Raw genomic sequence first — 23,640 nt, 5'->3', positions numbered from 1 at the left:
AAGGGACAAAAATATGTGCATACATTGTGCTTGTACTTTTCATAGGATATCTCTGTAAGATACATAGGAAATTCACAACAGTAATTGCCTCTGGGTTAGCTTTTAAGTTTTCTAGTGCATATTCAAAAGGAAGATTTCTCTTAAAAACTTATAAAAGCAATAGAAAAACCATACACAGAACCCTCATACACACATACACACACACTCATACTCAAATACAGCAAGGAACCCGTGGCAAAATACACTGTCTTTAAACAGCAAAGGAGTAAAACATCTAAAACAGCACTCAGACTTTCTCTTTTCTCATATATAATGATAGAGCTCTAATCCTTACATTTGCTGGGATGCCTGGAAGGCTCAGTCAGTTAAGCATCTGACTTCAGCTCAGGTCATGATCTCTTGGTACATGGGTTCAAGCCCCGCATCAGGCACTGTGCTGACAGCTTAGAGTCTGAAGTCTGCTTTGAATTCTGTGGGTGTGTCTCTCTCTGTCCCTTTTCTGCTTTCTCTCTCTCAAAAAAATAAACATTAAAAAAAAACAAAACTTAGGGGCACCTGGGTGGCTCAGTAGGTTAGCCATCGACTTCAGCTCAGGTCATGATCTTGCAGTCCATGGGTTCGAGCCCTGCATCGGGCTCTGTGCTGACATCTCCGAGTCTGGAGCCTGCTTCAGATTCCTTCCTCTCCCTTTGCCCCTTTCCTGCTCACACTCTCTCACTCTCTGTGTCTCTCTCTCTCTCAAAAATAAATAAACATTAAAAAAAATTAAGTCTTTCATTTGCTACAGAGTATAGTATGAGCATTTACTCTTTCACTCTTACATCCTGTTTGTATACTTTTTGAAGGCCTGACTCAAGCATATTATTTCCTTTGTAGTTCTTGAAATATTTTTAGTATAAGCTTTATATATAGTAGTTTAATAAATAAATATGTGAGGTACTGTGTATCATATTTTATGGATTTGAAGTATTTATGCTACCAAACTGATCTGAATCATGTTAATGAGTTTTTATAACATATGAAACTCAATGGGATGTTATATGAATTTTGAATGGCTTTAAAATTTGAAAGTCCACTTGTTTCTTTCATTGTCTAGATTGCTTGCTCAATTTGACACAATAGGAAAGACTTACTTCAGGCATTTAGGAAAGCAAACACCACACTACAAAATTGTTTTATAAGCAGCCATATTAACGTGTTCTTATGTCTTCATTCTGTGTGACCTAAAAGCCAGCATGTGGAATGCATTCCGCGATCATGTTTGTATATATCACGTTCTTAAACTTTGTCTCAAATGAGGAACTCGGGCTGAAGGCCAGATTTGAGGACTGGAGGGGGCTGGGTGTGGTGCTGGCTGTGCCACGGAGGGGAAAGCATTAATCCCAGACACCAAAGCCAGCACTCATGGGGGTCTTCAGGAACTCCCGAGTTGTACAAATCAGTTGCAGCTGGAGGTACAGAACCGTGTCCTTGCAGTACATGAGATGAGTGGCTTTCTGTGTCCTGAAATTATCTGGACAAAATCACTTTCTTAGGCATTCATTTGAATTAAAAAAAAAAAATTTTTCATGCTTATTTATTTTTGAGAGAGAGAGAGCGTGAGCAGGGGAGGGTCAGACAGAGAGAGACACACAGAATCCGAAGCAGGCTCCAGGCTCCGAGCTGGCGGCACAGAGCCCAATGTGGGACTCGAACGCACAAACCGTGAGATCATGACCTGGGTCGAAGTTGGATGCTTAACTGATTGAGCCACCCAGGTGTCCCTGTGCATTCATTTGCATTTTAAACAGAAAGACATCATCAGTGAAGACAAGCATGAGAAGGCCCCTTTCAGATATTTATGCTGGAGTGATTGTTTCTCAAGTGTTTCAGGGTTTTGGTTTTGGTTTTGGTCATAGAAGTGTTTCTTCAAATGAAAGCATAGGGGTGATTCCAGTGTGTAAAATGGGTGAGTTAGAAATGGGGGGTAGGGACAGCCCAGGACCCTAATTTCCAACTCCCTAGATCTAGGGGCTCCTAGCCAGCAGTGTTCCTCAAGCTTTATTTAGTGTGTGAGAGAATCATCTGGCAGTGGATAAAACATGGGCTGGTCAGAACATCTGGGTACGTGTGAGAGTCTAAATCTCAACAAGCACCCCAGGGGATGGAGAGGCTGTGCCCCGCCACGCCTCACAGTCATGTGGCCACAGTCATATGACCATGCTCAGCAGAGCCCAGGGTGAAAACTACCCTGCAAGGGGATCCAAAGTGAGTCTCACTCTTTGATTTAGTCATCAAGTGATAACAAGCACAAGATTCTTGATCACTTTGGTTGTTTTTCCCACGATTTCCTAAGCCCCACAAACCTGAAGCGGCATCTAGATTTTATCAAGCTGGTAGAAAGAATTCCAAGAATTTGTTGATTTTAAAGCAGCAACAATGATAGATGCAGAGGCTAAAATTCCATCTCATGCCCTTTCCCAAATTATGTCAATAGAAGACAGGAGAGCAACTTCTAGATCGTGCAGAACTGGTAAGGACAGCAGCTGAAGCCCCCAAAATAGCTGAATCTTGTTCCGAGCCCAACCAAGGAATTCCTCCCCAACATTTGACTTCAGTGGATTGTCTTGAATGCACAGCTGTCTGGGCGATGTGACACTGCCACTCGGTGCTGAAACAAAGGGTCTTAGACTCTAGAAACTGTGGCCATTGGAGACCCTGCATTAGACCGGCTACTTTCTTGTCTAAGACATTGGACACTGGCAAAATCTGTATATCCAGGAAAGGGGAGCTGTACAGGGCAGGAAACACGTTTCTGTTTCCCTTTTGGAGGTGGTAATGCATCACACTTTGGTGCCCACGCTGCCTCTCAGATTAGACAGTAGAGAAATTACAGGGCAGGAGCCAGCATATGTGTCTTTAGATTCTCTCGCAGCATTTTCTTTACAGTGCTTGATAATACCAGGTGATTTTGTCTGGGCAGGAAAAAGCCTGGGGGTGCTAGCTAAGATGTGCGAGATCCATTTTCCTTCAGAAGAAATCAAGAGCTCACTTAGATATGTCGACAGAAGTTGCAGGATCTCAGTTTTACAAACATAACACCTGGGACTAGGTTCGGCCCAAAACACCAACAAAAAACAACTAAACTGTGGGAAATTACCATCGGTATTTCTCTAGGACCTGAAATTTCCTGAGAACCCATTTAACAAGATACTGTATAATTTGCTCTTTTTTCATAAGGATTGTTTATTCTGCAAAGTGCTTCAATTATTGGAGGAAACATCTAGATAAGAAAGATGATTATCAGGGTGCCTGAGTGGCTCAGTTAGTTAAGTGTCTGACTCTCGGTTTTGGCTCAGGTCGTGATCTCACAGTTCGTGAGTTCGAGCCCCGTGTTGGGCTCTGTGCTGAAAGTTGTGGAGCTTGCTGGGGATTCTCTCTCCCTCTCTTTCTGTCCCTCCCTGGCTTGTTCTCTCTCTCTCAAGAAATAAATAAATAAACATAACAAGAATTTTTTTAAAGGCCAGGTGGGGTGCCTAGGTGGCTCAGTCAGTTAAGCATCCATCTTGGACTCAGGTCATGATCTCGCAGTTCGTGAGTTTGAGCCCCAAGTCATGCTGTGCACTGGCAGCTCAGAGCCTGGAGCCTGCTTCGGATTCTGTGTCTCCCTCTCTCTCTGCTCCTCCTCAGCTCGCACTCTGTCACTCTCTCCCTTTCTCTCGTTCTCAAAAATAAACAAGCATGAAAAGATGATTATCAAGTAGTAATCTAATTTTTAAGTGAGAATACTAGAACTGTAATATTACAATGAGCATTAACCTTCAGAATACTCTAGAAGACCATACCTATATTTTAATGAAGCTGCCATTTCTCAAAATATTTCTGGACTCCTATTTTGTGAATTGCCCTTAAATCAGGTTAGGAGCCACACAAGAAAAAAAGTCTTATTACAAGAATATTTCTTAACCTTTTAAAAGTACACATTTTTTGAAATGTGAAAAAAAAAAAAGATCACCAGCTATTCTCTATCCTACAGCCCATATCACTGATCATATCACCCAAGAAAGTTTAAATTTATAGTTTATTTTTTGTTGCTTATTTGGTGAAATCAAGATTTTCTTTTCCTGTTTCCCATCCGTGAATGCATTTTCAAAATACATCACCAACACGCCATCCCCAGAATTTTTATTTCCCACTGAGAATCACTGCATTATATTTTAGTAAAAACTTATTTCTAACCAAAAAAGCAGCTTAATACTCAGTTTGATTATTCCTTTTACTCAACAGCCTGCCTCTGAATGAGGCCTTTTTCAAAACTCAAATCCATTTTGAATAGGGAGAGTTTGCCACCCTAAAATAAGAGATGTCACAGACTTTGAGGGCAATTTCAGATGGATTTGTAGAGACTTTTCACGTTGATACTCAGACAAAGACAATACCTGTTTGTGTGCTCAAAACCTAATAGGTTAAGAAGTTAATCTTAACAGTCATTATATACTGATTACAGTTTTTGTAAAGAATTTTTTTAATTTTACTTATTTATTTTGAGAGAGAGAGAGAGAGAGTGCAAGTGGTGGAAGGGGCAGAGAGAGAGAGAGAGGTAGACACAAAGAGTCCCAAACAGGCTCGGAACTGTGAGATCATGACCTGAGCCGAAGTCAGACACTTAATCAACTGAGCCACCCAGGCACCCCTACTAATTACAGTTTTTAAACATAGGGATTGTTTTATAATACAAGTCATTATAGATTAGAAGCTATGATGTACAGCCAGTCTGATCACCAGTTTATTAGACATACAGTGTATTGATTGCAGACCTCAGAAACCAGGCACTGAAACATTCATATATGTATAACATAAATCCATAACCAAGAACTAAATATTACTATAGAAACAAGTGGTTTGTGTGTGTGTGTTTTGAGAGGTAGAGGAAGAAGAAAAAGATATATTCAAACTTACTTCAAAGACACTTTGGAAGCTGACCACTTCCAAATAAACAATGAGAAGAATTTGATCAAAGAGAGAAGTTTGCAAACTACCTTTGCCATTAATGCAGCTTGGATATTTGCTTTTATTTACTAAAAATCTGTGTCCTGTCAGAGTCATGTTTAAAATATTTGCAGTTTGAACAGGCATGGGTAATGATGGGATATAACTTTTTAGTGAAAGGAAAATCATAGATGTGATATTCGCTTAAGGAAGAAAAAAACTACCACATCCGTCTCAGCCTAAGGAAACTGGATGCTGGTGGTGGTTGTGGGAGCAGCATTTTTATTAGTGGGAGTGATCCCCCAACTATTTCTCATACCTTTCTCCCAACCTGTTCCTCTGAAGCACACAATGTGATTTCCTGAAGCTTCCTGTCATTTCATAAGCAAAAACACAGTTAATGAGTTACTTATGTTTTGAAAGAAGAGAAGAAAATAAGCCAAAGTGAGAGACCATGTATCTTATGAGAAATAATACTGTTAGTCAATAGGGAACCTGGGACCAGGTCTTCATTTCCAGATATCGTGCTCCAGCCATATAAATGCAATGTGACATTCAGTGGTGTATCTAGGCTCATTTTTCCTCTGGTAAAGGTTACAAAACTATTCATTTTGAGGTGCTACTGTGGGTTTCTCGTGAAACACATTTTTTGTCAATACTGGAATTAATATGAATGTTCCAGAAATTAAACAGGTAAAACAGAAGACAACATGGTATTTGGTTCAGATCCCAGCTCTCCCAGTCTCATGTTGTAGAAGTTGAACAAGTTAGCCTCTCTGAGCCTCTATAAACCATTTTTACTCAACACTATGGCCCCAAATGTGGGGTTTCCACATTAAGCAATTCTCCAACTTTCCAGACACCAAGTGGGTGTCCTACAACTTAACTCAATTATGACACTAGCTACCCAGAGATTAAGGGTTCAGTCCCACAGACCTGTCCCCTACTTTAGATGAAAGTACAAGTTGTGGCAGCCTCCCATACTTCTAACCGATTGACTAGCTACAAAATTGAGGATTTCCATACCCCTCTTCTTGGGTTCTGTAATATGCTAGAATGGCTCATGGAACTCAGGAAGGCACATTACTTACCATTCCTGGCTTATAAAGAATACAACTCAGGAACAGGCACATTGAAGAGATGCACAGGCCAAGGTATATGGGAAGGGGCCTGGAGCTTCCATGCTCTTTCCAGGTGCACCACCCTCCCAGCACCTTGATGTGCTCACCAACCAGGAGGCTCTCTGACCACCCTCTCCCCTAACATAGCTTCAGGATCTTTATGGAAGTTTCATTAAATAGGCATGATTGATTAAAGCATGGCCCCTGATGATTACCTCAATCTCCAGCCTCTCCCCTACTCCCCTCCCCTGAAATCAGAGAGTGGGGGTGAAACTTCTAACCCTGTGATCATGTCTTGGTCTTTCTGGTGACCAGCCCCCATCCTGGAACTATCTAGGGGTCCCCAACCACCATCATCTCGTTAGCATACAAAACACATTCTTATCACTCCAGGGATCCCAACAGCTTAAAACTCTTTATGTGGGGAGTCAGGGACTAAGACCAAATACTGTAACAAAAGATGCCTTTATCACCCCTGTGGCTCAGGAAATTACAAGTGTTTTAGGGCACGGTGCCAGGAACTGAGGACAAATACCAAATATGTATGTCTTATTATATCACAGCCTCTGTTTCTCTGCCTGGGAATAGGATTATGATTAATACACCACATAGTAGATAAGAGGATTCAATCTGGCACTTGTTAGCAAGCACCTGCGACTGACAGAGTTCTCCTTTGGTGGCAATTACCTTATTTTTCCCTGTTCAACAAAGACACAGTAGCCACTCCCTTTGTGCCAATCTCTGAGCTGGCCACTCGGAGTGATACCGAAAAGGGAGCAGACAGGTTGCAGTCTGACAAACACCGCAACAGAGCTGTGTGGGCCCCTTAAGGGGATAATTCTTCACCACAGTAGAAACTTAGTTTGTAGAGCGGCTGGGCATTTATTGTTTAAGTGTGTCAAGTAGCAGAGTGTCTCGAATGTCAATGATTAGCTTACTTCCACTCAGAATTTAGAGACCCACTTCATGTATTTGTTTAGAGATCAAGGCCTGTGATACCAAGAATGGAAATTGAACACAGTTCTCCTGTGCTAACCCTTTGAGGCTAGTCGGAGCTAACGTCTGCCTAGTCTTTTAAAATGAGCTGTTTTATATACCTCAGCGAACAAATAAGAAAGAAACTTCTACCAGAACACTGGCAGAAAAGCATTATTCAAATGAAGTCAAATATTTTTAAAGCGCTTTATGAACGGTACGGTACTCTACAAATGTTTGGCAAGCTTCCACCTACACATTTTATTACCTTTGTTATTTTAGCGTGAGTTATAATCGAAGGTTTTAAGATTGTAAGAACATAAGTCCTCCACCTGCACCGAGGATGTTTGAGAGGGAACAGTGAATGTGTGTGCACGTGAACACATACACTAAGGGCTGAGAAGAGAAAGGGGTCGTGAGGCTCCCACAGACTGTTGTTATCTTAAAATATTTAAAATATTGTTCTATTTTGAAATGCTAGGGTTTTTTTTTCCAACTAAGTATGGAAGTTGCTTCCGATGAGCAATAGCATACCTTTCATGGTAGAAATTTTATAGAAAAGTGTTAAGAAGCTGATGAAAACTAAGTGTAGCCTCTGTGTTCCTGGCATTCCAAACTATGACCTTGAACTGAAACAAGTTACTGTCTTCATACACCCAAGACATTAATGCACGAGCCCCTCCCCTAGGTTTAGTTACTGGAATATGGTCCCCTCCTCCCCAGCACCCACATACATCCTCATCCCATGCCTCCCAGCCAGTGTGAGGTGTCTCAAGGTGCGAAACGTATGTTCTCAGGGACAAGTCTGGTTTTGCTTATTTCTTATTTCTTGGCCTGTGGCCTTTACTGCTGCTGCCCCGGGTCTGGCACTGGTCTCAAGGCAGCCAGTTAGCCCGCTGCCTGTCTGTCTGTCCCCAGAGCCATGGAGGGAGCCACTGTGATCCAGAAGGCCAAGTTGGCAGAGCAGGCCAGGGCCGTGACAACATGGCAGCCTTCATGAAGAGCGCCATGGAAAAGGGGAGGAGCTATCCTGTGAAGACTGAAACCGGCTCTCAGTGGCCTGCAAGGGCATGGTGGGTGATCAGAGCGCTGCCTGGAGGGATCTGCCCAGTGCTGAGCAGAAAAGCGATGAAGCGGGCTAACAAGAGAAGGGCAGGGAGGTCCAAGTGTCCTGGGAGAAGGTGGAGACTGAGCTCCAGGAGGTGTGTGACATCGTGGAGGACCTGCTGGACACCACCTCATCAAGGACACTGGTGACGCTGAAAGCAGGCTCTTCCACCCAAAAATGAAGGGTGACTGCCCCACTATCTGGCAGAGGTGGCCACCAGTGACAACTAAAAACATTTCAGCATCTCTGCTCTGTGGGCCTCCCGGGAGGCCATAGACATCAGCAAGGAGATACTGCACACCAACCCCATCCACCCGAGCCTGGCCCTGAACTGTTCTGTCTTCCTCTATGAGATCTCCAGCAGCCCAGAGGAGATGGTCTCACTGGCCAAGAGCACCTTGGATGAGGCCGTGGTTGACCTACACATCCTCACCAAGGACTCCTACAAAGACAGCACCTTCATCATGCAGTGGCTGCAAGACAAGCTGACGCTGGGGGCGGCCGACAGCATCAGGGAAGTGGGGGTGAGGCTCTTGAGGAGCCCCACGTTGAGCTGCCCCTGCTCCCTCCCACAGAGGGGACCCGGATGGGGTGGGAGACCCCCACCTGTGAACCACTTCACTGCTCACCTCCTTGACTCTCTCCTGCCCCTGTTGCTTCCGGATCTTAGGAATTGAGGAGGGTCCCACCCCTGTGGCTGAGAACTGGACTATGTGTGTGGGAGAGGCTGGAGATGAGTGTGTGTGTGTGTGTGTGTGTGTGTGTGTGTGTGTGTGTGTGTCCAAGAATCAGAATGTGAGGGAAAGCATGCCTGTTGGCATGTGACCATGTTTCCCCCCAATAAAGTTCCCCTGTGACAAAAAAAAAAAAAATACAGCTCTTCTAGGCCAACCATCTCTGTAGGCTACAGGAAGATGGTTCTCCTTAATTCCCTATAGTACATCTATACATGGTATCTAGTTCACTGGAGGCCAGGCTCTTAATAAGGCTTAACAGAGGACTTGGTCACAAGCTAAGTGAAACTCACAACAGCTTGTAGAATTTTACACTATTGGCATTTTAGGCTCAGACCCAACCTCTACACCTTGGCTTGGGTGCCATACACCTTCCCATACCTCAGAGCCCAGGCCCAGCTCAGTTCCCAGAAAAAAAGAACAACCTCACCTTGCCAGTCCCAAACCCACCCTTTTCCTGTCCCAGGAAGAGTGACCATTGTTTCTCCTCTTTGGGGGAACACCCACCCCTTCTTCCAGAGCATGGCAAGGCAATCACCGGAGCCATGGGCACTCTCCCGGGAGCCAGCACAGGTCACCTTAAATAACAGCTCATCCAGGCGACAACACAGGCTAGACTGCAGGGACCCCAGGCCCAGCCATTCCTTTTCTTATTCCTTCCAGCCCCAAATGAACAGAGGTTCAGGTAAGCTTGTTTTTCCTGATGAAGCTAGTTCTTGCTCCTTATTTTTTAAAAGCAAATGTTTAGACAACAAAGTTAACATACCTCCAATGAACAAAAGTAATATTCTGGAAAGTTTTGGGGGACACCGTTTTCTATCTTTTTATAATAGATATATCTATTCCCCATTGAATATCTGCTCACCATTGCCAAGCACCTAATAGCATCACCTGAAGCATCAGTCCCTGGATTCCTTCTCTAGAGTCCAGTGTCCCTTTGACAAGGGGCAGTCATTTGTTTTATAACTAACATGTTGAAAGGTCCTACTGAACAGTCCTCCCACCACAGGGGAGACTCCACCCCAAAGAGAGCTTCCATTCCTCAAAGTGACCGTTTTGCACATCAAAAGATGGAGCCCAGTGTCTTAGTGTTAAGATTTTCATCTTTTCAACTTTTTTACTCAATCATACAACTCTAGAGCATTCTCCTACAAAGTCCTCGATGTTTTGTGGCAGTGTTAGAAATAAGCATCCCCCACTGGGGACAAACTTAGACAACCATGGGGTAGACGGTCATCCAAAGAGTCAGGCAAGATTAAGTCGGAAAGGGTTACAAAGCATTAATGCCCTTAAGGAAGCGAATCCATTTGTGAATTTGCTAATGCCAGCAAGTCCTCTTTCCCATCACCATCCCCAAAGATAAGAGCAACAACCAACCATTGCCTTTTCATCCTTTATGGGCATAATTTTACACATGCAACTTCATTAGCTGTTTGGATAATGCGGTGGGTGCAAAAAATAAAGCCCATAAAACAACAATATAGTAGATCCCTTGAAAGTGTAGAGCAACTTAATTGTTGTTTTCAGCAAACCCAGAATGACAAAGGGGATTATAATTTAAGTTGTACTGATGGCATATGTGTTAGACAAAAGCTAGTAGTTGACTTTGGTGGTTATTATCCTCCCCTGCAGTTTAAATTACTTTCTCTCTAGGAGCAAAAGAGCAGTAAGAAAAAAAAAAAATTCTCACCTTATGTAAATGCAGTTCTCCAAATAGACTTGTTTTGCAGACTCTGGAACTGCTGAGGGAGATGTGGTTACACCAATCTAAAGAATCCTAGAATTTTAGAAATGTGGCCATAAATATCACAATCCAATTTCCTTGGTTCGTGCTTCCTAAGCTGACACGCATATGCCTCGGTTATGCAGGGAGACACCAGGGATGCCCCAAGGGAACTCCAAGATAAAGAGTGACAGTTATAAGTCCTAACACAAGGGAGGCACTGGGAAAATACTTGTTGGATTAATAAATCTCTGTGGTTTATCAGTTTTGCTGGTTGTTAAGTAATTTAAAACATTATTTTAATATTAAAATAAATCTGTACCAAGCATGAACATGAATGTAGGCAGATTTTAAAAAATCATCTGGGCAGTGAGGGATCCCAGGGATGGGATGCAGAAAGTAAATGTGTGACAAATTCACTGAGGGTATGTGTGCTGGGGGTGGGGAGGGTACGATGGGGGGTGGGGCGGGGACGATGGGGGGTGGCACTGACCTTAGTAACTTTGGAAATGAGTGGCATCTGTAAGACCAAACACAAAGGAATCTGTACATAAGCTTTGTGCTTTAGTTGATAAAGTTGTTTTCCATAGGAGTGCAGATTACCAAGAGTTACTGCTAAATATAGTGGAAATGAACAAGTAAGTGAATGGGTAACCAATGACGGGACTCAGCTTTCTCACTGTCGGAAGGAGAGTTGACAGATAAGCAAAGGGAGAAGGCTAGAATGATCCCTGTGTTAGTGGATTCACATTCACATTCACATGAAAGCACTGTATGAACTTATGTTTAGCTGAATATAGGTATAGATGTATCTGGATGTACTTCTGATACATATGTATGTGCAAATATTTATAGACATGTGTACAGATAGGAGTTAGAACATGCACATATATTTCCTTGCTCTGTCAGCTGAGAGGACTAGAAGCCAGCACACCTAGAACTCAAATCTTGGTTTCTTATAGTATTCTCCAATAAAAGGAACCAGGACTCCTTGGAGAAATGGCTGATTCTAGGACCATGGCAGCAAACACACAAGATGAACCTGGAGTATTTTATAGTGCTAGAAAGTTCAAAAAAACCCCAAAAAACAAAAAAAAAATCTAGAGAAAAAAGAAATCCCCAAACAAAACCCCACAATGATAGGGGTATGTCAAAGGGACACAGGAACCAACTGAAAGAACTCCTAATTGAAGCCAAAATTAGAACAATTTGAGCAACAAAATAAAGTAGAATTGGATTATAATCTAAAGTAAAAAGAAACAACATATCCATAAGTTTATGCTACTATAAATAAATGATTGAATAAATAAATTGGAAAAAGACAAATCTCAATAATTCCAAATAATTTTTTTTCTTTTTTCTTTTTTTTATTCAAAAACACTTTTTTAATGTTTATTTATTTTTGAGAGAGAGAGAGATTCAGAGCATGAGCAGGGGAGGGGCAGAGAGAGAGGGAGACACAGAATCTGAAGCAGGCTCCAGGCTCTGAGCTATCAGCACAGAGTCTGATGCGGGGCTTGAACCCATGAACCATGAGATTGTGACCTGAGCTGGGGTTGGATGCTTAACCCGCTGACCCACCCAGGCGCCCCCCAAATAATTTCTGTACTCTGCCTTCACGGAGGTGGAGCTTGAGTGTCCACTTCTCAAATATGGGTTGTGCTTAAGTGACTTCCTTCCAGAGGGTATAGTATGGAAAAGAGTGGAGAAGTGTAACTTTGCGGTGGGGAAAACTGATAAACAGCACCTCAGCCTGGAGAGCAAGGTCAACAGCAACAATGATAATATTGATTAGTATGTTCTCTGGATATGATGTGATGGGAGGTGCCCTTTATCTGTGGTCTTCCTACCAGAAACCCATAACCCCAGTCTAACCATGAGGAAAACATCAGACCCCAACTGAGGGAAGTTCTATTAAATATCTGACCACCAGTCCTCAAAATGATCAAAGGAAGGTCTGAGGAACTTTTAAAGTCCATAAGAGCCTAAGAAAATTTGACAACTAAATATCACAGGGTATCCTGGACAGAATCCCGGAACAGAAATGGGTATTAGGTAAAAATTAAGGAAATCTGAGTAAACTACATTATTATTAGTTAACAATAATGTATCCATATTGGTTCATTAATTATAACAAATGAACTTGCTAATGTAATGCTAATAATAAGGGAAATTGGGTACAGGGTGTATGGGAACTCTCTGTACTGTTGTTGCAAGTTTTCTCATCTAAAACTGTTCTCAAATAAAAAAAATATATATTAAAAAAAAAAAGTCTAAATAGGTCATGGGGTAAAAAGCCAAGTATGAGGAATCTTTAAAGAAATAGGTTGAAGTCAGGCAGAGTAAAGACTATGCCAGAACATCAGGTCCTTTCCTTTGAATCTTTGCCTCCGTTAGGGGTACCATGGTAGCAAGGTTTATGGTGTATAGAACACTACCTTAAACTTTGGACTTTACCTAAGATAACTCCAAGGAAACCCCAAGGATTTACAACTTCTTGTTTAAGGAGTAGAACAAAGACGAAGACTGGGAGTCCTCTAATGATTAACCAACATATGTACATTATCCATGTTAAAAAAGAAAAGAAAAAACTCCATTGACAAAGAATTCAATCAACCACTCATCAGTAAGACTTACTACAATAGTTTGTTTTCATAATATATAATACATAAGGCTGATTTCTTTTTTTTTTTTAATTTCTTTTTAAAATTTATATCCAAGTTAGTTAGCATATAGTGCAGCAATGATTTCAGGAGCAGATCCCTTAATGCCTCTTACCCATCCCCTCTTCCCCCTTAGCCCATCCCCCCTCCCACAACCCCTCTAGTAACTCCCTGTTTGTTCTCCATATTTAGGAGTCCCTTATGTTTTGTCCCCCTCCTTGTTTTTATATTATTTTTGCTTCCCTTCCCTTATGTTCCTCTGTTCTGGGTCTTAAAGTCCTCATATGAGTGAAGTCATATGATATTTCTCTTTCTCTGACTGACTAATTTTGCTTAGCATAATACCCTCCAGTTCCATCCACATAGTTGCAAATGGCAAAATTTCATTCTTTTTGATTGCTGAGTAATGCTCCATTGTATATATACACCACATCTTCTTTATCCATTCATCCATCGATGGACATTTGGGCTCTTCCCATACTTTGGCTATTGTTGATAGTGCTGCTATAAACATTGGGGTACACGTGCCCCTTTGAAACAGCATACCTGTATCCCTTGGATAAATGCTTAGTACTGCAATTGCTGGGTCATAGGGCAGTTCTATTTTTAATATTTTTAGGAACCTCCATACTGTTTTCCAGAGTGGCTGCACCAGTTTGGATTCCCACTAGCAGTGCAAAAGAGATCCTCTTTCTCTGCATCCTCGCCAACATCTGTTGTTGCCTGAGTTGTTCATGTTAGCCATTCTGACCAGTGTGAGGTGGTATCTCATTGTGGTTTTGATTTGTATTTCCCTGATGATGAGTGATGTTGAGCATTTTTTCATGTGTCAGTTGGCCATCTGGGTGTCTTCTTTGGAAAAGTGTCTGTTCATGTCTTTTGCCCATTTCTTCACTGGCTTGTTTATTTTTTGGGTGTTGAGTCTGATAAGTTCTTTATAGATTTTGGATACTAACCCTTTATCTGATATGTAGTTTGCAAATATCTTCTTCCATTCCATCGGTTGCCTTTTAGTTTTGCTGACTGTTTCCTTCACTGTGCAGAAGATTTTTATTTTGATGAGGTCCCAATAGTTCATTTTTGCTTTTGTTTCCCTTAAGGCTGTTTTCTTGGTTCACTTTTAAAACCCTTTGGAAGTTTGTAGTGACTAATATTTATGCAAATAATCCACTTGGCCTCCTGTAAGCAATCTCTCTTTTTGCCTGTTAACTCTTCACAAAGCTCCTACCCTGGGTAATTCTTGAGATTGAAAAATCTCATCAGTTTAGTTTATATTTAGTACTTGAAAGCCTTTTAAAAGGTATTGTGTTTATTTTTCATTACAAAAGGCCCATAGTACCTGTTAAATTATAATTTGTGTTTAAATTTATTTTTTAATGTTTATTTTTGAGAGAGAGAGAGGTACAGCATGAGCAGGGTGGGAGCATAGAGAGAGGGAGACACAGAATCCAAAGCAGGCAGAATCCAAAGCAGGCTCCAGGCACAGAGCCCAAAGCTGGGCTTGAGCTCACACACTGCAAGATCATGACTCAAGCCAAAGTTAGATGCTTAACTGACTGAGCCACCCAGGTACCCCTATAGCTTGTGTTTTAGTTCTGAGTAAATTATACTTGGTTCTTAATAAAATGGCTCCTCAAACTAAATACATGTTTTACTTTGACCAATACCTTTTTAAACATTATATGTGAACTTTTGCCTCTCTCTTCTTCACTCCCTCCCTGCCTCCATCCCTTCATCCCTCCCTTCTTTACTTCTTCCTCCCTCCCTCCCTCCCTTCCTCCCTTCGTTCCTTCCTCCAAAATGCTTATTGAGCATCTAGTCTGGCCAGGATTTGGGAAAACATTTTAAATAATATATGGTTGACATCAGGGAGCTCACAGTCTGGTAGGAGAAGCAGACAATGGGAAGATAATTAACCCTCATTGTATGAACATTAGGTTTGAGGTGTTCAAAGGATGCTTATGATGGCCACGCAGGACAGAAGGCTGTTACTCAGAGGGCGGGCAAAGTCCTCATGGTGTGATCCCCTCTCTCATCCAACACTTGTCTCCAGCTTTCAGGGGATTACTTCCTTTGCCCTGAGGTACATCTGCTATCTGATCATTTCAATCAATTGACTAATGCATCAGATGTAATAGAATCAGCTAAGCCCTCTTTCTTATCTTGTCCCAGCTTTTCTTTGTAATACCTCCTAGAAGTAAAACACAAGGTATTTGTGATAAATCCTGGAAGGAACAGTGAAATTCTTTGTGGCCTCTGGCCCTCTCCACTTTAAATATATAAAACAGAAGGTGTTTGGAAAAGTGATCAAATTTAAGTGCCTAGTGTATTATTTAGCCAAATATTTGAGTGGGAAGCCAGATTTCTTCAAGAGTTTACTTAAAATGTTTGTGAAATTTTTTTTTTTAATATTTCTTTAAAACTTTCTTCTCTGATAACATTGTGGTCTTCCTAAGCTGTAAGTGATTAGAAATGCCTGGTTTTTACATCAACCCAAAGTGATAAATAGCTATCAAGCCATAATCTAATAGTGCTGGTCTCATGACGGACTTGGAAAAACAATGTCCCCATTGTAATACGGCAAGGGGCAAAATGGGAGCCTGTCGGAAAGGGTCTTAGTGTCATGCTTTTGCTCCAAAATGTGCTGAATATCATGGACTCGTCACAACACTGTGTAAGGCAGTGCCCATGTCACTACACAAAACTGTATTATGTAGACCTGATGAGGGCTACCAGCAAATCTTAACACTGACATGTGAGCTCTGAAATTATTAATCTTCCAAACATCAAACTTAGCAGCAAACTTTCTAAAGTTTTTATTCAGGAAGTGTTTTATTAAAATTTGTATTTCTTATTTAATGCAGGAAAAAGACATTTCTAAGTGTGTGCACATTAGAGGGAAAAATTATATACATGGAAATTATACATGCCCCACTGGGCGCTGTCTCGTGTGAAATCAGATCCCGCAGAAACTGTGCTAACATGAATTTTAATCGAAGATGTTTATGAAACCACCAGACATCTGAACTCTCTTTTCTGGAGCCAAAGGTTTCTGGAAAGAAGCTGTTACTTATACTTAGTATCATACCTTGAATAAATCGTGGGTGTGAGCGTGCGTGCAGTTTTGATTTGTCAACAATAGTTTCGCTAAATAAGGAAAGTCCTAAGGGCAGTTCTTTGATTAAATGCACCACTGGTAGATCTTACCTCTCATCTAGTCCAGATAAAGGGAATTCCGGGGCACCTGGGTGGCTCTTGGGTTGGAGCCCCGCATCAGGCTCTGAACTATTGCGTGGGCTCACATGCTCTTTATCAATCTCTCTCTTAAAAATTAATAAATAAACTTTTTAAAAAATGGGGCGGGGGAGGGGATTCCGTGGTGATAGCTACAACCGGCACCACCCAGGGTGAGCCTACCCTGCAAGGCATGTGGAGGAAAAAAGCTGCCTATGTGTTTTCTACCACAAGGCACTGTTTCCGGAAGGCACGGACAGAGAAGTTAGAGCTTAACTGAGGTCAGAGGTCAGAAGGCATTTTGTCAATTTCAAAGATGGCTTCCTCGATCTTCCCCTGGTAGCGTCCACACTGTGGCAGCAGGCAGTGGGGTGAAGCAGGAGCTCGCTTAAAGGTAAGGGTCTCCAAAACAAATGAGGTGGTGCATCCTTCGGTCCAGACTCTTCCCTGCCCTTCCATGTGGTTTCACTTTCTTGGGAACAGCTATTACTCATTCTATGAGATCCTGATCAGATACCATCTCTCCTGGGAAATCTCCCTTGTGTCGTAATAGCTAGCTCTTCCCATCCCCCTCCCCCATGTTCCTATGACGTCTTACAGCAGGCACCACCCTTGGGCACCCCCCCCCCCAACCTTTTTTATGGTGTCATTACTCTAGCGGTACGTGACTAACCTCATCACTGCCTGGACATTTGTCCAGGAAACAAATCTACAGAGCACGTGAAAACAGTGATAATGAGGGGTGATGAGAAATTGTTGGAGAGGAGAAGGAGGTGCAATACTGAATGCAACCTGCTGTGAGATCATCAGTGTGGATTCTGCACAAAAGGAAAAAGCCAAGGCAAATATAGTCTCAGATTGGAACAGGAGAGTCATAGAATGAAGACAGGGCTAACTCTGGTCTCTTGGAAGCAATGGAAGAATGGCAAACCACAAAAACCTCTCAACTGGTGTGCCTGAAATGTGTGTGTATACAGTGTGTGGATGTGTATCTATGCATACAGCATAAACACTGTTATGTAAACAAGGGTACCAGCCACACTAGATGTGTTTCTTGTGCTTTGGAGAGTAATTTTCTTGGCATGCCATGACTTGCGCTAATTCGAAAGAGATAATCCCAGAAGAATCACTGACTTTGTAGTTCCCAAACCCAGATAATGTTCCAGGTTTTTTTTTTATGACAGTTTAAAACTTTATTAAGAGAATCTTAATAGTCAAGTAGCTAACATAAGAACATTTTGCAGAGTTTCAGCTTGTCTTTGTTTAAAACCGGATTGCCCTTTTCCTGAGTAATTCGGTTAAACTGTCTCAAGTTTTAAAGTAATTATTTGTGTCCTTCTCTTAAAGGTGGTTGGGCCATATGACTAATTCCCAAACTAGTAAAAAATGAGATCCTTGAGAAGTCTGTTACTCATGATACTGGCATTCATAATAGATCCAGAAGGATACTAGTCCAGAAGGACTGATGTATGACTCTTTGGGTTTTCAAATGCCTGTTCTGCATTTTTTTAGGGAGCAATAATATATAGCAGGTAAATGATTTTGTTCTGGATCAGACTTGGACTTGAATTTTTGTGCTACCCCTAACTACCTGTGTATGTTACTTTACCTTCTAAGCTTTTATTTCCTTATCAATAATACAAGTTAACAATGATACTTATTTCATTGGTTGTTGCTAGGATGAAATAAAATAATACGTGTCAAGCACAGAGCACCACTGCTCAATGTTATCTAGTTCATGCCTTTACATTGTCCTACAAAAGGCCACAATCACCAGCAAGAAAGCCAAACACTGCCTAGCCTGCCTGCCTGTGAACTATGAGTGGAGTTGCACTCCACAGGGTGATCCCAACGATTGTAAAGTTCAGCTCTCTAGAATTTCTACTCCCTTACGGTCTCTTTCAGGGTCTCACGAGGTTCAAGAGGTAGATTCAATAGCACCTTGGCTACTTAATAATAATCACTTTTAAAAATAAAAATTCAGGTAACTTCCTTTAAGCAGATCCTTTAAGAGGAAAGGAAACAGACCATTTTACATGTTTTTAAACCAATTTAATTTTGTCATTCCCGCGTGCTTGCTCACATTTTAGTTCTCCTCCTGGTAACAAGCTCCCTTGTCTTTGATTTTCCAGTGATCGGCACATTGCTGGCATGCACCAAGCCCTTACCAAAAATTTTTTTGAAGAAATATTGACAGCTGGATGGAATGAGCTGAGGAACCAATATAAGATAAACATATGTGCCCATGACTCTCAGGGTATTTTCTTGGGACCATGATTTCCCGCCCTTCTATCCAGACCCTTCCAGGGATAAGACTGTTCCCAAGGCAGAGAATCATTTTCTCTAGTTTCTTTTCATTGAGGAATTAAAGCCGATGTAGATCTCATTCGGTACACTCAGTTGAGCGAGGACTATAACTAGATTCTTCTATCACCCAACTGAAATTTTGTTTCATGCCCCATTGTTGTGTCTAGGGCACTGTGGAGTCTGGGATTCATCTAGTCCTTGGACATTGCCCATCTGGGCCGGCATCCCGGAGAGGCCCTCGTCATCAGGCACACCGGTGTCCTCACTGGTACCTGAAAAGTTCCTTCCAATGCAACGCTCCTTCTGCTCTGTCCCAGAATTGGCTGTGTCCTCAGTCTTCCACTGTTTTCCTTTCCTTGAGGCAGCAGACAGAAATGTCCCAGGTGATTTATGAAGGAAGGACAAGGCAGGTACATAGAAATGTGTAAACGCACCAACAAAACTACTTGATATTTCAAAATTACTCTGCCACATAGATCGTTCAAATTAAGATGAATTGGACAAGGGGAGCACATACCCGTGTGCAAATAGCCTGCCTGGCTCCCAGGTACAGGATTGTCGCCGAAGGGGAGGAGACATTGTAAATAGACTGGGCTTGTATAAGAAGCAAACAGAACAACAAAGTGATGCATTTAGAGCTATCCAAAAATAGAAATCGCTGCTTCAGTAGCCGTTGGGTTCCTGGACAGAAAATATTTAGCTGAGGCTCAGTGCTCGTTTAAGCGGATGCTAGGGAAGAGATTAACAGCTTGAGAGAGGGTTGGAATAAATTGTCTTCAATATTTTCCCAACTGTGGAAGTTTTGTGATTCTTTAGGAGTTTTTGTGCATGTGTGCACATGTGTGCGTGTGTATGGGCGTGTGTGTCTTGCTTTCAGTTTGATGTTGTAGTGACAAGTCCCCCAAGGTCTGTGCTATTGCCTTATTGTGTAACCTCAGGTGACATTCTTCACCTCTCTGCCTGTTTCTTTACCTATAAAATTGGGATAATAATGTTCACTGTGTGTTTGTTTGGTGGATTGAATTTAGGTAAAACTCTGCATTGTAAGTACTTGATAACAAGTAGATAAATCTTGATAGAAAGGCTTACCGAGATATAACTGTTCAGTCATCCCAAAACTTGTGAACACTGCCATATTCAAGGCTTCTAGAAACAGTACATTTCTTTGCAAACCTGGGCCAATTTTTAAAGAAGTGCCACTCGGACTCAGATATTAATTATAATGATGATTGCAGCTGGGTTCCCAGAGCCCTTGTGCCTTCACATTTCCACAAGGGGGGTAGACTTGCCTCCCAGATGAGGAAACTGAACCCAGCTGATGATTGACAGAGCCTTCATTTGAGGTCAGATAATTGGCTCCAGAGCCTCTGTCATCAACCACTGCACTCAATCTGCCACTGACTTGTGGTGTGTGTTAGTCAAGGTTCTCCAGAGAAACAGAACCAACAGGGTGTGTGTGTGTGTGTGTGTGTGTGTGTGTGTGTGTGTGTGGAAAGAGAAGGGGTTGGGAGAGAGAGAGATTTTAAGGAATTGGCCCCTGTAATTGTGGAAGTATGATAAATCGAAAATCTGCATGGCAGGCTGGAGACTCAGGGGCAAAGTTGCAGTTCAAATCCAGAGGCAGTCGGCTGGCAGAATTTCTTCTTGTTCCTGAGGTCAAGATTGTGTTCTATTCAGACCTCGACTGACTGGACAGGGCCCACCGGCATTATGGAAGTAATACACTCTACTCACAGTCCACAAATTTAAATGTTAATCTCATTCAAAAAATATTTTCAGCAGAAACATCCCGAATAATGTTTAACCAAATATCTGGGTAACCCATGGCCCAGCCAAGTTGACACATGAAATTAACCGCCACATTGTGGTTCTCCACAAAAATTCTTTCTACTTCCTCCCTAGTTTCCCCTGTCCTGGCAATCAGGTTGATTCTGGCAAGCGGGTTGATTCTGAAAACAACTTTTGAGATTCTAAGATAAAAAGTGCTGTATTAAGACCTAAGTTTTCTACTTCCTTCTTCTCCACTCCCTAACCCCTTTTTCTCTCCTCTCCCCCCCCCCTTTCTGGGAAAAGAAGGAGGTTAGAGAGAGAGGGAAGTTTCAACAGGGATAGTTTTGCAACATGATACCACAATACCATGGCATGTTGTAACACTGTGATGCCTGAGGCGAATGTATCTAAAACACAAATTCCATTTTAAGTGCATTCACTATATGATAAATCAGCATTTAACACATCTTGACAATTTGATGTCTTTATACGTACTGCTCTTCTTCCTTCTCAGGTATGAAATTTTCTTTTTTTTTTTTTTTAATTTTTTTTTTCTCAACGTTTTTATTTATTTTTGGGACAGAGAGAGACAGAGCATGAACGGGGGAGGGGCAGAGAGAGAGGGAGACACAGAATCGGAAACAGGCTCCAGGCTCTGAGCCATCAGCCCAGAGCTTGACGCGGGGCTCGAACTCACGGACTGCGAGATCGTGACCTGGCTGAAGTCGGACGCTTAACCGACTGCACCACCCAGGCGCCCCTGAAATTTTCAATATGTAACAGAGTTTGAAGAATTAAAGTTGAGCCCCTAGTTTCCTATGGAGGAACTTGACAATCCACATACAATTATTGACATCATGGCCTTATTGCAAAAGGGACTGCTGGACCTTGGGCAGCTATAATGGCCGCCTTCTCAGTCCCTTTGGCCAGCAGTACATTTGCCTGTTCAGATAGGAATAAGAGGTAGTGCTCTGCTCTCCAAGTGGAAAGTCATAGGCCTTGAATGGCAAGTACAGAAAGAAGGCTGCCTGTTGAAACATCTGTGACAAGTTCCCATGGCCAGCCTGCCCTGGTTATGATCATATTTGGGAACAAATGCTTCAGCTGAAAAGGCAAAAGATAATTTCTTTTTTAAAAATTTTTCTTTTAATGTTTAATTTTTGAGAGAGAGGGAGAGAGAGAGAGAGAGAGAGAGAGAGAGCATGAGCAGCAGAGGGGCAGAGAGAGAGGGAGACACAGAATCCGAGGCAGACTCCAGGCTCCAGCTGTCAGGACAGAGCCTGCCGTGGGGTAGAACTCACAAACCATGAGATCATGCATGACCTGAGCCGAAGTTAGCTGCTTAACCAACTCAGCCACCCAGGCACCCTAAAAGGTAATTTCTTAGTATCAAATCAAACTGAAAGTATAGTTGCTAATTGTTACATGAGTAAGTTATGGTAAGTTACTAAAAAACAATATTGACCTAACTTGCAAAAAAAAACCTTTTGAAATCAATTTCCATTCAAAATCACCAAAATGCACAAACTAATCAAATATCCATCTCCTGGTGGATGGGTAAACAAATTTTCGAATATCCATGTCATGGAATACTACTTAGAAGTAAAAAAAAAAAACTTCTACATTACTACTACATGGAGCTACACGGATATATCTCAAGAGCCTTACACTAAGTGAAAGAAGCCAGACACAAAATGCTACGTGGTGTATGATTCTCCTAATATGATATTCCAGAGAAGGCAAAACTAGAGGGACAGATGAGCGATTGCCAGGGGCTAGAGATGGCAGGAAGGGGTTGACTCCACAGGGGTATGAAGAAACTTTTTGGGGTGATGAAAGTATTCTGTATGCTGATTGTGGTGGTGGTCACAAGACTGCAGGTGTTTGCCAAGATTCATAGATCTGCAATACCTAAAAAGGGTGAATTTACTATATAGAAATTACGCCCCTCACTAAATGTGACTTCCGAGAAAGAGGTGTATGATCGTGCAAGTGTCCGGAGAGAGAGAAAGACCACGATTCCTGGAAAATGAAGAAGGGCAATTCTGAAAGCCTTACTGACCCTGCATGCTCTCCCAGACCTCAGGTGAGCAGAAAGGAGAAGGAAGGGAAGCAGCAGAGGGCAAGCCCTGTTCTCCACCCAATTCTCAATACTTCTGCCGAGTTTGCCAGTGCCTGGGTTTATTTATCAAACCCTCTCCCTATCTGTTTGAAGGTTGAAAACATCAAGTCAGTGTTAACCTTGCTGCACGAAGATGCTGCAGGCATGGTCCCCCAGGAAGAGGAGCCTCATTCTCATTCGGCTTCAGAAGGGCACTAAAAGCACGTCAACTGAGTGAGTTTGGTTGCCCTCTTTCTACGCCTGGACTGCAACTCAAGAAGGTAGAGTGGAGAGGCAAATAATAAATTAAATAAAATGAATGAATGAATGAATGAATGAATGAATGAATGAATGAATGAATAAGGCATGTTTCTTATTTGCCTTGAAAAGCTACAAAAGTCAGGGGCGCTGCTCCTAAGTTAGCAAAGGAGCTTCGGGGACAGCGATGTGTCACTTTAAGTGCCAGCCCAAGTTACAATTGGATTACAAGGCAGGCACTTGTAGCAGAAACAGTATGGTTCTGCTATTTAACAGTATGGTTAAATCCCAGTTACTGTAAGAAGGTGAAGGGAAGTGAAATAAGAGGTTTGACCGGTGGGAAGGGGGCGTCGAAAGAAATATAAGAGCATCTAGGTCTTTCCGATGGAAGGGAACACCTCAAATTGCATCACCGGTAGCTCGAGCTACTGAATTACCTCCGGAATATAATTTAAACATTCCCTTTCCCGGTGCCAAGCATGCCCCTCATTGGCTCGGAGTTTTGCATCTGCTTTTTTCTCTGCAAAATGGGGTCTTCCCACAGGGGAATGTGTCTAAGTCATTCGAGCAGCTCTGACCTACTGTTGCCTTCATCGTGAGTGTAGTCTGTACTTTGCTTTGAGGTCCTGGGAACAATACCATTCATCATGATCACCAAGCTGTTTATCACCCCAGTCT

At 42.2% G+C, this 23,640-nt stretch overlaps 1 protein-coding gene and 1 pseudogene across 1 annotated transcript in view; both read left to right on the top strand.

The window, feature by feature from the left end:
• The window catches only part of PRAG1 (PEAK1 related, kinase-activating pseudokinase 1), a 110,071-nt gene that overhangs the window by 17,390 nt on the left and 69,041 nt on the right, over positions 1-23,640 (top strand). Inside the window, exon 3 of the mRNA XM_045055311.1 lies at positions 22,819-22,985. The gene's annotated coding sequence lies outside the window, so the exon portion shown is untranslated. The remainder of the gene's footprint in view (positions 1-22,818; positions 22,986-23,640) is intronic.
• Positions 3,619-11,035, top strand: LOC123384794 (annotated as a pseudogene).

The sequence above is a fragment of the Felis catus genome, chromosome B1, assembly GCF_018350175.1.
Source record: "Felis catus isolate Fca126 chromosome B1, F.catus_Fca126_mat1.0, whole genome shotgun sequence".
Classification (NCBI taxonomy): domain Eukaryota; kingdom Metazoa; phylum Chordata; class Mammalia; order Carnivora; family Felidae; genus Felis; species Felis catus.
The sequence above is the reverse complement of the archived record's forward strand: the minus strand, read 5'-3'. Positions and strand labels throughout refer to the sequence as shown.